This window comes from Coptis chinensis, chromosome 7 (genome assembly GCF_015680905.1).
Source record: "Coptis chinensis isolate HL-2020 chromosome 7, ASM1568090v1, whole genome shotgun sequence".
Taxonomy (NCBI): domain Eukaryota; kingdom Viridiplantae; phylum Streptophyta; class Magnoliopsida; order Ranunculales; family Ranunculaceae; genus Coptis; species Coptis chinensis.
In genome coordinates, this window is record NC_141462.1 from 55,362,344 (window position 1) to 55,371,769 (window position 9,426).

Here is a 9,426-nt window from a genome sequence, read left to right on the forward strand (position 1 = left end):
CAATCACCTACAAAATGATTTAAAACCTAATCTTTTGTGCATATGATCTACTAACCATAAAGAACATCTCTTCAAAAATTCAACTATTTTGATAATATTTAACATTGGCAAAAGATAATTGCAAAACCTAGACATTTCTGGACCGTTAGATATTTTTTCAAAAGTGGACAACAATTTTTATCTAAGTTAGAGGATATCAAACGAGTTGAATTTTTGTAGAGATGTTCTTTATGGTTAGTGTGTGAACCCAATTCACACCCTTTAACCTCACATCTTCTCTCTCCTTTCTCCCTTTGCGAAGACCAAACCTCCTCTCTTTTGAACCTCTCAGCTGAACCCCTTAGGGGCTGCCTATGTACCCCCGAGCTTCCCAGAAGATCAAGCTGTCGCATAGTTCTACCCTCTCCTTTTCTCCTCCTCCCCTCCTCTCTGCCGCCTCCTCTTTCTTTCCTCTTTCTTCTTTTCCCCCTTCCTTCCTTTCTTTTTTTCTCTAAGTCAAAGTCATTAGGCCCATCCCTTTAGCCTAATATCATATGACACCCATTTGTTTCTCTCTCACTCCTCTTACCTGTGATGTTCGTAGTCATGAATATGGCTCACACAAATGCCCCCTCTCGGGTCCGTCGATGAAGACAGCGGACCCGAGAAGACCTTGACCGGTAGTGCTCCAAAACTCAAACAAATACACCTAAGACGTGACCTTTCTGAAAAAAATTTGGCAGCGTCTCCTCTGAATTTTCTGCATTTCATAAACCTAATAACTTGTCATAACCTAACAATTTAATAAGGGTATAACCAAACCACATATAAAGCCTCATATCTTAGATATAAACTCAACTACGAAAGATATACTGATTCATAGAACTGAATACTTAACCATCTCGACCAAAGCCAAAAAATGACTAGAAATAACGAGGCCCATAGCAACAAATATCTACCTTATAACGCCACTTATTCTCACCTTGCAATTCCCGCATCTGCCTATTTGTAACCAACTGACATACGTAAGGGTCCAACATTAAACATATCCCCCAAATCACACCAAGCACGCTCCAGCATATGCATGTGGTTGGGAAATAAAACAAAAATCCACATCTTAAACATAAAACTCTACGAGGTGGGTACCTACGTAGCGAAGCCACTCGACACGGCTGCTTCCCTTTCAGGGATCAAGCCATAGGTAGTTCTTCCCTCTCATACTAATACACCAGGCTACCAAACTCAAAATATACTAGGTCCCATACGTATTCAACGCCACGAATAAAATTTATCAATAGCCATGCACAACCTAACACCCTAGCTATAAAAGCTATAAACAACAAGCTGTAAACTCCTGTACATACCGTACCATTAGAATATGAAACGGGATGATTAATAAACCACAATAAACAACCCATCATTTGCACTGGCTCCATCCTTAGGGCGGCGGCAATAGGTATAGAGGGCCGTGGTCCGCGAATCCGGAACCACACTTGACACAAAGAGCCGTTGGCCTGGAAATGCTAGAGGCAGCTTAGTTTGTCCCCAAGTTGAACTCGGACATCATCATCCACAGTGGACTCACCCCTCACACTGCCATGGAGATGTCGAGGGCAGCTTAGTTTGCCCGGGCAACTCAGCTTGCCCCCAAGTTGACTATAGAGATGTTGGAGGCCGCTAAGTTTGCCCGGGCCACTCAGCTTGCCTCCAAGTTAACCGTGGAGATGTTGGAGGCCGCTGAGTTTGCCCGGGCCACTTAGCTTGCCCCCAAGTTGACCGTGGAGATGTTGGAGGCCACTGAGTTTGCCCGGGCCACTCAGCTTGCCCCAAGTTGACTATGGAGATGTTGGAGGCTGCTGAGTTTGCCCAGGCCATTCAGCTTGCCCCCAAGTTGACAATGGAGATGTAATTCCGCTCGTACTTGTCTGATCTTGAAAGCTATGTGACTGCACACTACACAAAAGGCATAAAAGTACCATAGTATATGAAGCTACATAATTCTCAAACCATTCTCCCACTTGTTGTCATGAAAGGCAAAGACAAAAATAAGCAAAGTCAGGAACACATCATAACGATAAATCGAAAAATATCAAGAGGACGCGATGTTTCGTGTTTCTTAAGCTAGGAGGCGAACAAGGCCTGAGTGGCTGCAAGCTGATAGGAGACATATGAAAGTAACATAGTCTAGCTTCGGACCCTCATTCTGCAAATCGTGGAATAACAAGAGTGCCTCCCTACCAAGACCATGAATTCCATACCCAACTATTATAGCATTCCACAAGATGATATCACGCTTTGGCATCCTATTAAAAACCTCCTTTGCAAGATGAAATCCTTGAATAGCATATGCCACAATGCATACTCGGCAATCACTTCTTGCTGGAGCAAAGCTTATTTCTGAAATTAGGGTAGACACCATAAACACTATCGTGGCAATCAATTTGACGTCTATCTATTCCATATAATATCAGCTACAGAAAGGACAGAGATTGATGGGGCCAAAATACCATCACTGATAAGCATACTAGTACCCAAAAGCACAACTAGGAGTAGTAAAATGCGAGAACTGCGATGATTCCTGAAGTGTTGTTTTACTAATAAGCTTGTTCTTGCTTCTTTCACAAAATTTTCAGAATTGTAAGCAGATAAGTTATCTTCTGCGGCATCGGAAGAGTTCAGAAGGCCCATCTGGGAGTCTTGGCAGAGTAGTGAGTACAAAGCAAAGATTCCACCTTCACCATTGTCAACTACTCCTAGAATAACTATTATATACTTGCATAGAGGAATTAGAGTCAAAGTCCAGAAAACCAAAGAAAGTAACCCAAGGATCTCATCATCATTGTCCTGAAGGCGTGTCCTCCTTGAGAATGTGCTTATGAATACATAGATAGGTGAAATGCTCAAGTTGCCAACAATAACACCAAAGCTCTGATAGGCTAGAGGCAGGGTGGTCATGGAAGTTTCACAGAGTACGATACAACACAGATAGTGCTTCTGCCAACAATTCCAAGTCCAATGCTAAATTCACACTCTAAAGAATATACACTTTTCCTTATTTTCTTAGTTAGCATTTTGACACATACTTCACCTCTAATTCTTAATCTGGATGAACAATATCGCACAAGTAAGAACATTTCATTTGGACTTCTAAACCCAGCGGATGACGACCATTTTCCAACTTGAGACTTTTGTTCCTACATCCCACAAGTACTACCTGCCTCTAGTTCATTTGTATCACATGATAGTTTCTTGCTGAAACATTTATAGTTAACATCTGGGTATAGAGAAGAAGACACACTTAAAAACCCCTGTCAAACATAGGACTTCACGGTACCCATTGACCACATTGGATATAATAAATTGCAAGGTCAAAAGCAATTCCATCTTCACCCATTTAGCATATAATGGTTTACAAGAAGAAGAATGAACATGCTTTAGTTGGCATTGACTACTCCTTCATAAGCTGGAAACTGTAGACTCACTAGAACAATGTGCCAAATTCCCAAAAGTACTGTCTACTGAGGCTATGACACAATGCATATACGTTCTAATCTATACCCATCGAAAGCTAATTATACCAAAGATCCAAAGTCTTATCCTTAAATTATAATCTAAAATATCATAATGCCCTTAAGAAAATCATTCCCCCAGCAGCACCAAACACAGATAACATGGTTTACGTTTCCAATGAAATGCAGCTTCTCAACCCCGCAAGCTGCTCTTCAGCTCTTGCCCAAAGTCAAGACAAGCATCTGCCAACAGACTCATTATCCTTCTGCTTCTTCCTTGCTACTACTAACTCCTCCAATGCCGCCCTCTCATTCCGCACTTTCTTGGACTCTTCTCTCAATGCATTTACCATAGCCTTCAAAGCATTCACCTCTTCATGCAGTTCCTCTAGGTGTGGAATGTAGATACAACATCTCAATCTCTCTCACCTTTATCATCATCAACAATTATTTGAGTTATTTCTGAAACAGAATTACGCAACATCTCACCATGAATTCTGCATTGATCCAACTCTGGCCACAGCTCTGGTGCTACCGAACTCGAACTACCTCTGGCCTCAAGCCAATGGACTGCTAGCTGTTCCTCGGGAACCATAAATTTCGGCTGCTAACTGGGCCTTGTTGCCCCCCCCCCCTGACCGACAGTCGTCAAGTCCATTCCTTTGATAAACTTGTTGATCCTGGTCATTGCTTATGCAAAGAGGTTACGCTGGAAGTGAATAGTGGATGACTGGGAAGTGAATACTTATATTGATGTTCATGACTTCAACCCTTCTCCTCTTAATGTGATAGAAACCAAACTTCTTACCCTGCCACCTCACCAAAAGCAGATGGGGATTTGATGGACAAAAAGCCAACGGATAAACAAATGATCAGATCAGATATAAATGTCTCTTGGCACTCATTGATCAAGTTCTCAAAGCTGATAAATGTCTCAAAGACCATTCATCATTGTAAACAAGAGCCCAAATATAGAAATGAGTTAGTTTACTCTCCGCGTAATACAAAGATTCATCCGATGCGCCCAATAGTCTAACTCCCTCGAAGGGAACAGTGGGCAGTTCCATAAAACGATTAGTTCTCTCTCATGTTCTCTGGAAAGGTCCCACCTTTCTCTGGTTTTCCTAAACCCCAAATAGTGTTCGCAACCACATTTTTTCCCACCCCATCTCTCTACTTATCGATCCCCACAGACGGCGCCATTGTGTGAACCCAATTCACACCCTTTAGCCTCACATCTTCTCTCTCCTTTCTCCCTTCGCGAAGACCAGACCTCCTCTCTTTTGACCTCTCAGCTGAACCCCTTAAGGGCTACCTACGTACCCCCGAGCTTCCCGTAAGATAAAGCTGTCGCGTAGTTCTACCCTCGCCTTTTCTCCTCCTCCCCTCCTTTCTGTCGCCTCCTCTTTCTCTCCTCTTTCTTCTTTTCCCCCTTCCTTCCTTTCTTTTTTTCTCTAAGTCAAAGTCATTGGGCCCATCCCTTTGGCCCAATACCATACGAGACCCACTTGTCTCTCTCTCGCTCCTCTTACCTGTGATGTTCGTAGTCATGAATATGGCTCACATAGTTAGTAGATCATATTCACAAAAGATTAGGTTTTAAATTATTTTGTAGGTGAAGTTGTGGTTGTTTTAGATTGGTCTTTATTTAAGGTCATTTTAGGAGTCGGGCTATATATATATATACCAAATCTTCTTTGCCTATAGATATCTTTTTAACAAAACTTCTATAGATTCTGCAAATGAGTTATCACACCTATGAGTTATCACATCTGAGCAAAATATTTTAGTTTCATTCATTAACTAAATTGGACTCGCTTATTACCATCTAAGCAATTCACTTGGCAATTCTTTAATATTGGAGCAAAACCATAGAAAACCTAGATTATGTGTTCATTGAATTCTAAAAATAAATCAATAAATAATTTTAAGAAATTTTGTGTATAAGCATTTATTTTTCGTGTATATATTTAGTTCCTACTTGATATTTAATAGCCAAGCTTATAGCTGTCGTTGCACTAAAGTGTGTTTTATTAATATCAGTTCTATTAAAAGTGTGGTAGTGTGTTTGCATCATAGTTTGCCATCTTTTTGTGGGTTTCAAGTCAGAACTGTGTTTGCATTATATTGGTCAATTCTCTATCCTTATAGTTTTGGTTTGGTAATGGGAGACTTGACAATCATACTTCTGGAATTCATTTGGGGCTTGAAGATGGAAGACATATGAGTTTGTTCTTGTGAACTACAAGTTATTCCTTTAGGAAGGTGTCTTTGTAAGTACCTCTTGAGTAGGTTTGTAATTGGTCTTTGTATTACTCCCTCTAATGATGATACTCAGAGGATTAAGTTTTATCCTTTGGGCGTAACCCCAAAACTTATTAAAAAAATGTGGTAGTGTGTGTCTTCTCATGTGTTTTAGACTTGAAGCCGTTGATTTTGGTGACGCACTGCACAAAGCTTATTCTACATATTAATCAAAATTCCAAGGAGATATATAAATACAATAATATACACCACTAACCAATTCAAGGTGTATGTCCCCATCAAAGTTCCATCAAATTCCTTGCTAAAATTAAACGTCAAAACATATTAGGTCTAGCTTCAACACAGATTAAGTAATACAATCACCAATGTTTTCTATATGAATGAAAGGTCAAGTGCAACTCTTTGTATATATAGACAATCAGGTAATTGATCGATTATATTACCATTGTCGTTGCCTGACAATAATTATTTTTCTCATATAGTCATGTGAATGTAACATAGTGCACTAATGTTCCAAAAATTAGGCACTAATAATATTATTTCCATACCAGGCCAACCAACCTACTAAAAGCCATCCTCTGATCCATGGTAACAACAAAGTTGTTATTAACTTCTTTAGTCAAACACTAATAATCAATACCTAATTTGGGTGTTTTGCGACCGTTGACTTCTGTAAACCATATAGGAAAGCATGTTGCCTGTTGACTTGAACTACAATGCGATTGCAGTCTAATTCCTATCATTATGGTCTTTATTCCCTATGAAGGCTTGAATCTGCCTAATCTTCTCTATGTATTTATCTGGGATTGCTAAATAGTCATAGCTAAATTCAATCGTATTGAAGTCATTCATGAGTTTTCTGGATATAAATAGTATGTGAGCTTTAGCTAAATTCAATTGATGCATTGTGTCCAATTCTCTCCTCAGATAAGGAGTAACACAAATTCTCATTATCGTCATCCCACGCAATAATTTGATAATATGGATTGAGGATTTGTGTCTCACTATTGTATTAAAATTTGGTTATTCATATCGTATTGCAATTTGGTAATACATAAAAGAGAGGTTATATTATAGATTTCCTAACTCTTAACACCCCAATAATGAAATCCATAAATCATATTGTACTAACCTTTTAGCAGTAATCTTTCTATAAAATTGCACGAAAAAGCTTAGGAGTGATCCTTTAAGAAATTGGTAGATAAAAAACTTATAACAAAGATTAGCTAAAAGTTTATAATTGTGCTTACAACACAAAACCGGTCACATGTACAACTGCCTTCCATATATTCCCAACGCTATCATATTATGTGCATTGCATTGAATGACTGTTAGATCCAAGGGAGTCACTACACCTCACAAATGAGAAACTTCAAAGTATGTTGGCTATGATAACACAACAAAGCCAAAAATAACGATATCACAAAATATATGGTGTGGATATTCTTCTAATTTGTATTCAAGCCGTTGATACTTATGTTTTAGCAAATTCATGGACTCTAATAGCATCATTTTTTTTTTGGAAAGTATTCAATTCATTGATACCTATTTTTTAGCAAATTTATGGACTCTTATAGCATCTCAAGTTTTAATCAGTTATATCGTGATTCAAGTATACTAAAATAGAGACATTTAAAAGATATTTTTCTTTTTTCTAGGTGGCACTGTAATATGAGAGATAGCCTTTCCTAATAACCTACAATGCCACGTGGAACTTTTTTTTTTGTAGAGCTTGAGTGTATTTCCACTTTCTTTATGTTTTACCAAATAAAAAAATTTGCTAAAAAATAGGTGAAAATAGGTGATTTGCAGAAGTAGTTTCATATTACGAATCAAACACTTTTAGTGTCTATTATAAAGCACCAGCTTATTTAGAAGTTGGCTAGATCTAAAAATTTGTTAAAATTTGATGAAATCGGGTTGTCCATTTTTACTTTTGCCAAGTATATATTTAATATAAAAAAATACTTGACAACTCATTCTACTGTTTGTATGCATCTTCAGATCTTCAATATGATTTTCCTTACAATTTTCCAAATCTGTCGTTAAACTTACAATTTTCCTTTATTAGTAATAAAAATAAGAAAAAGGGAGAAGAAGAGAAACAAAGAGTCCATCATTCCGGCTAGTGTTTCACTCTACTGTGTTTATGAATTTTATGTTCTTTAATTTGATTGCAAAACCTCATCAATAATATTCAAACTTCTTTGACGAAACTGATAGTCTTTGGTGAATTGCTAACTCAACATGCTTAAAGAAACACATGTAAGCTCTTTGACATCTATGGACTTAATGAGTCGGAGCATGTACCACTCAAGAGCACTTCCCTTTGTGGCAGCATTTTTATTTCCCTTAAATATTGTTGTGGGAGTTGCTGAACAAACAAACAATCTAAGAGAGTGTTCTATCTATGTCCTATACAAATAATATTTTATTTGTCTATTTCCTTACTTCTATTGTCATATATTTGTCACTTTTTAGTATATATTTTTATTTAAATATAAAAGGGAGAAGAAGAGAAACAAATAGTCCATCATTCCGGGTAGCGTTTCACATATGTTCTTTGATTGCAAAACTTCATCAATAATATTCAGACTTCTTTAACGAAATTGATCGTCTTTGGTGGATTGCTAACTCAACATGTTGAAAGAAACACATTTATGGACTTAAGGTGTCACACCCCGAATTTCGACAGAATTCGGAAAAACATTATTTGTCCCCGACTCTTCGATCTCCAAGGTGTGACGCACTCTCCACTTCCAAAAAACCCATAAACAGTTTAAATAATGCGGATAATTAAAAACTAGTAAAAATTTCAATTAAACAAATGTCCTCTTCATTACAAAAATTTACAACTAAGATTAGGTTACAAATCTCTTTTCAATAACTCCTTATTTAAAATTACAAATGAAAGTACAATTACATTGTCTAGACTGAAAATCTATATCACCTTAAGGGAAAACAAAATACATCCTGAAATGCAATGCTAACGCAAACCACATGCAGCAGCCAACCTTCTTCAACACTAAACCTGTCAAAACTTATCAACTATGTTCATTGAATGAACACACCCGATAAGCAAACATGCAAATCGGGTCAGCATTATAAACAATGCTGGTGGGAGTAGTCCTAAAATACAACATATAATATACATATATATACACAATCCATACGGCAGTTAGTTCCTCCACCGAGGCGCCTTAACTTTCAACGACTAATACAACATCCTTAAGTACAATAATCTAGGCAGGTAGTTCCTCCACTGAGGCGCCTTAACTTCCCACTAACCACACAACAAACTATATGCATCAGAAATAAGGCATGTAGTTCCTCCATCGAGGCGCTTTAGGTTCGAACTAAACCAATAACCAACCAATAGTATTACCATAATTATATTATTTCAGGCTTTCTTTGAGTGTCCCTAAAATCACGTCGTATCTATGTCTTACCTAGTTTCCCTGGCTACCACAATCGCTATCCAACGCCGAACATGTACATCCACATGCCTCCCCTTACATAATGAACCACTCCGTGCGTAACCACCACCGGGATGGATGCCGCGACACCGTAAATCCTCACACGGAAGCAATTATGTAAGTAATGCCACTATTCGGCATAAAATATCGCGCGTCATCGTTCTATTTTGCGAACGGAATAATCAAGCCACTATTCG

At 38.2% G+C, this 9,426-nt stretch overlaps 1 pseudogene; it reads right to left on the reverse strand.

The window, feature by feature from the left end:
• Positions 1-2,095: 2,095 nt before the first annotated feature.
• Positions 2,096-2,934, reverse strand: LOC147488030 (putative potassium transporter 13 pseudogene; annotated as a pseudogene).
• Positions 2,935-9,426: the final 6,492 nt, after the last annotated feature.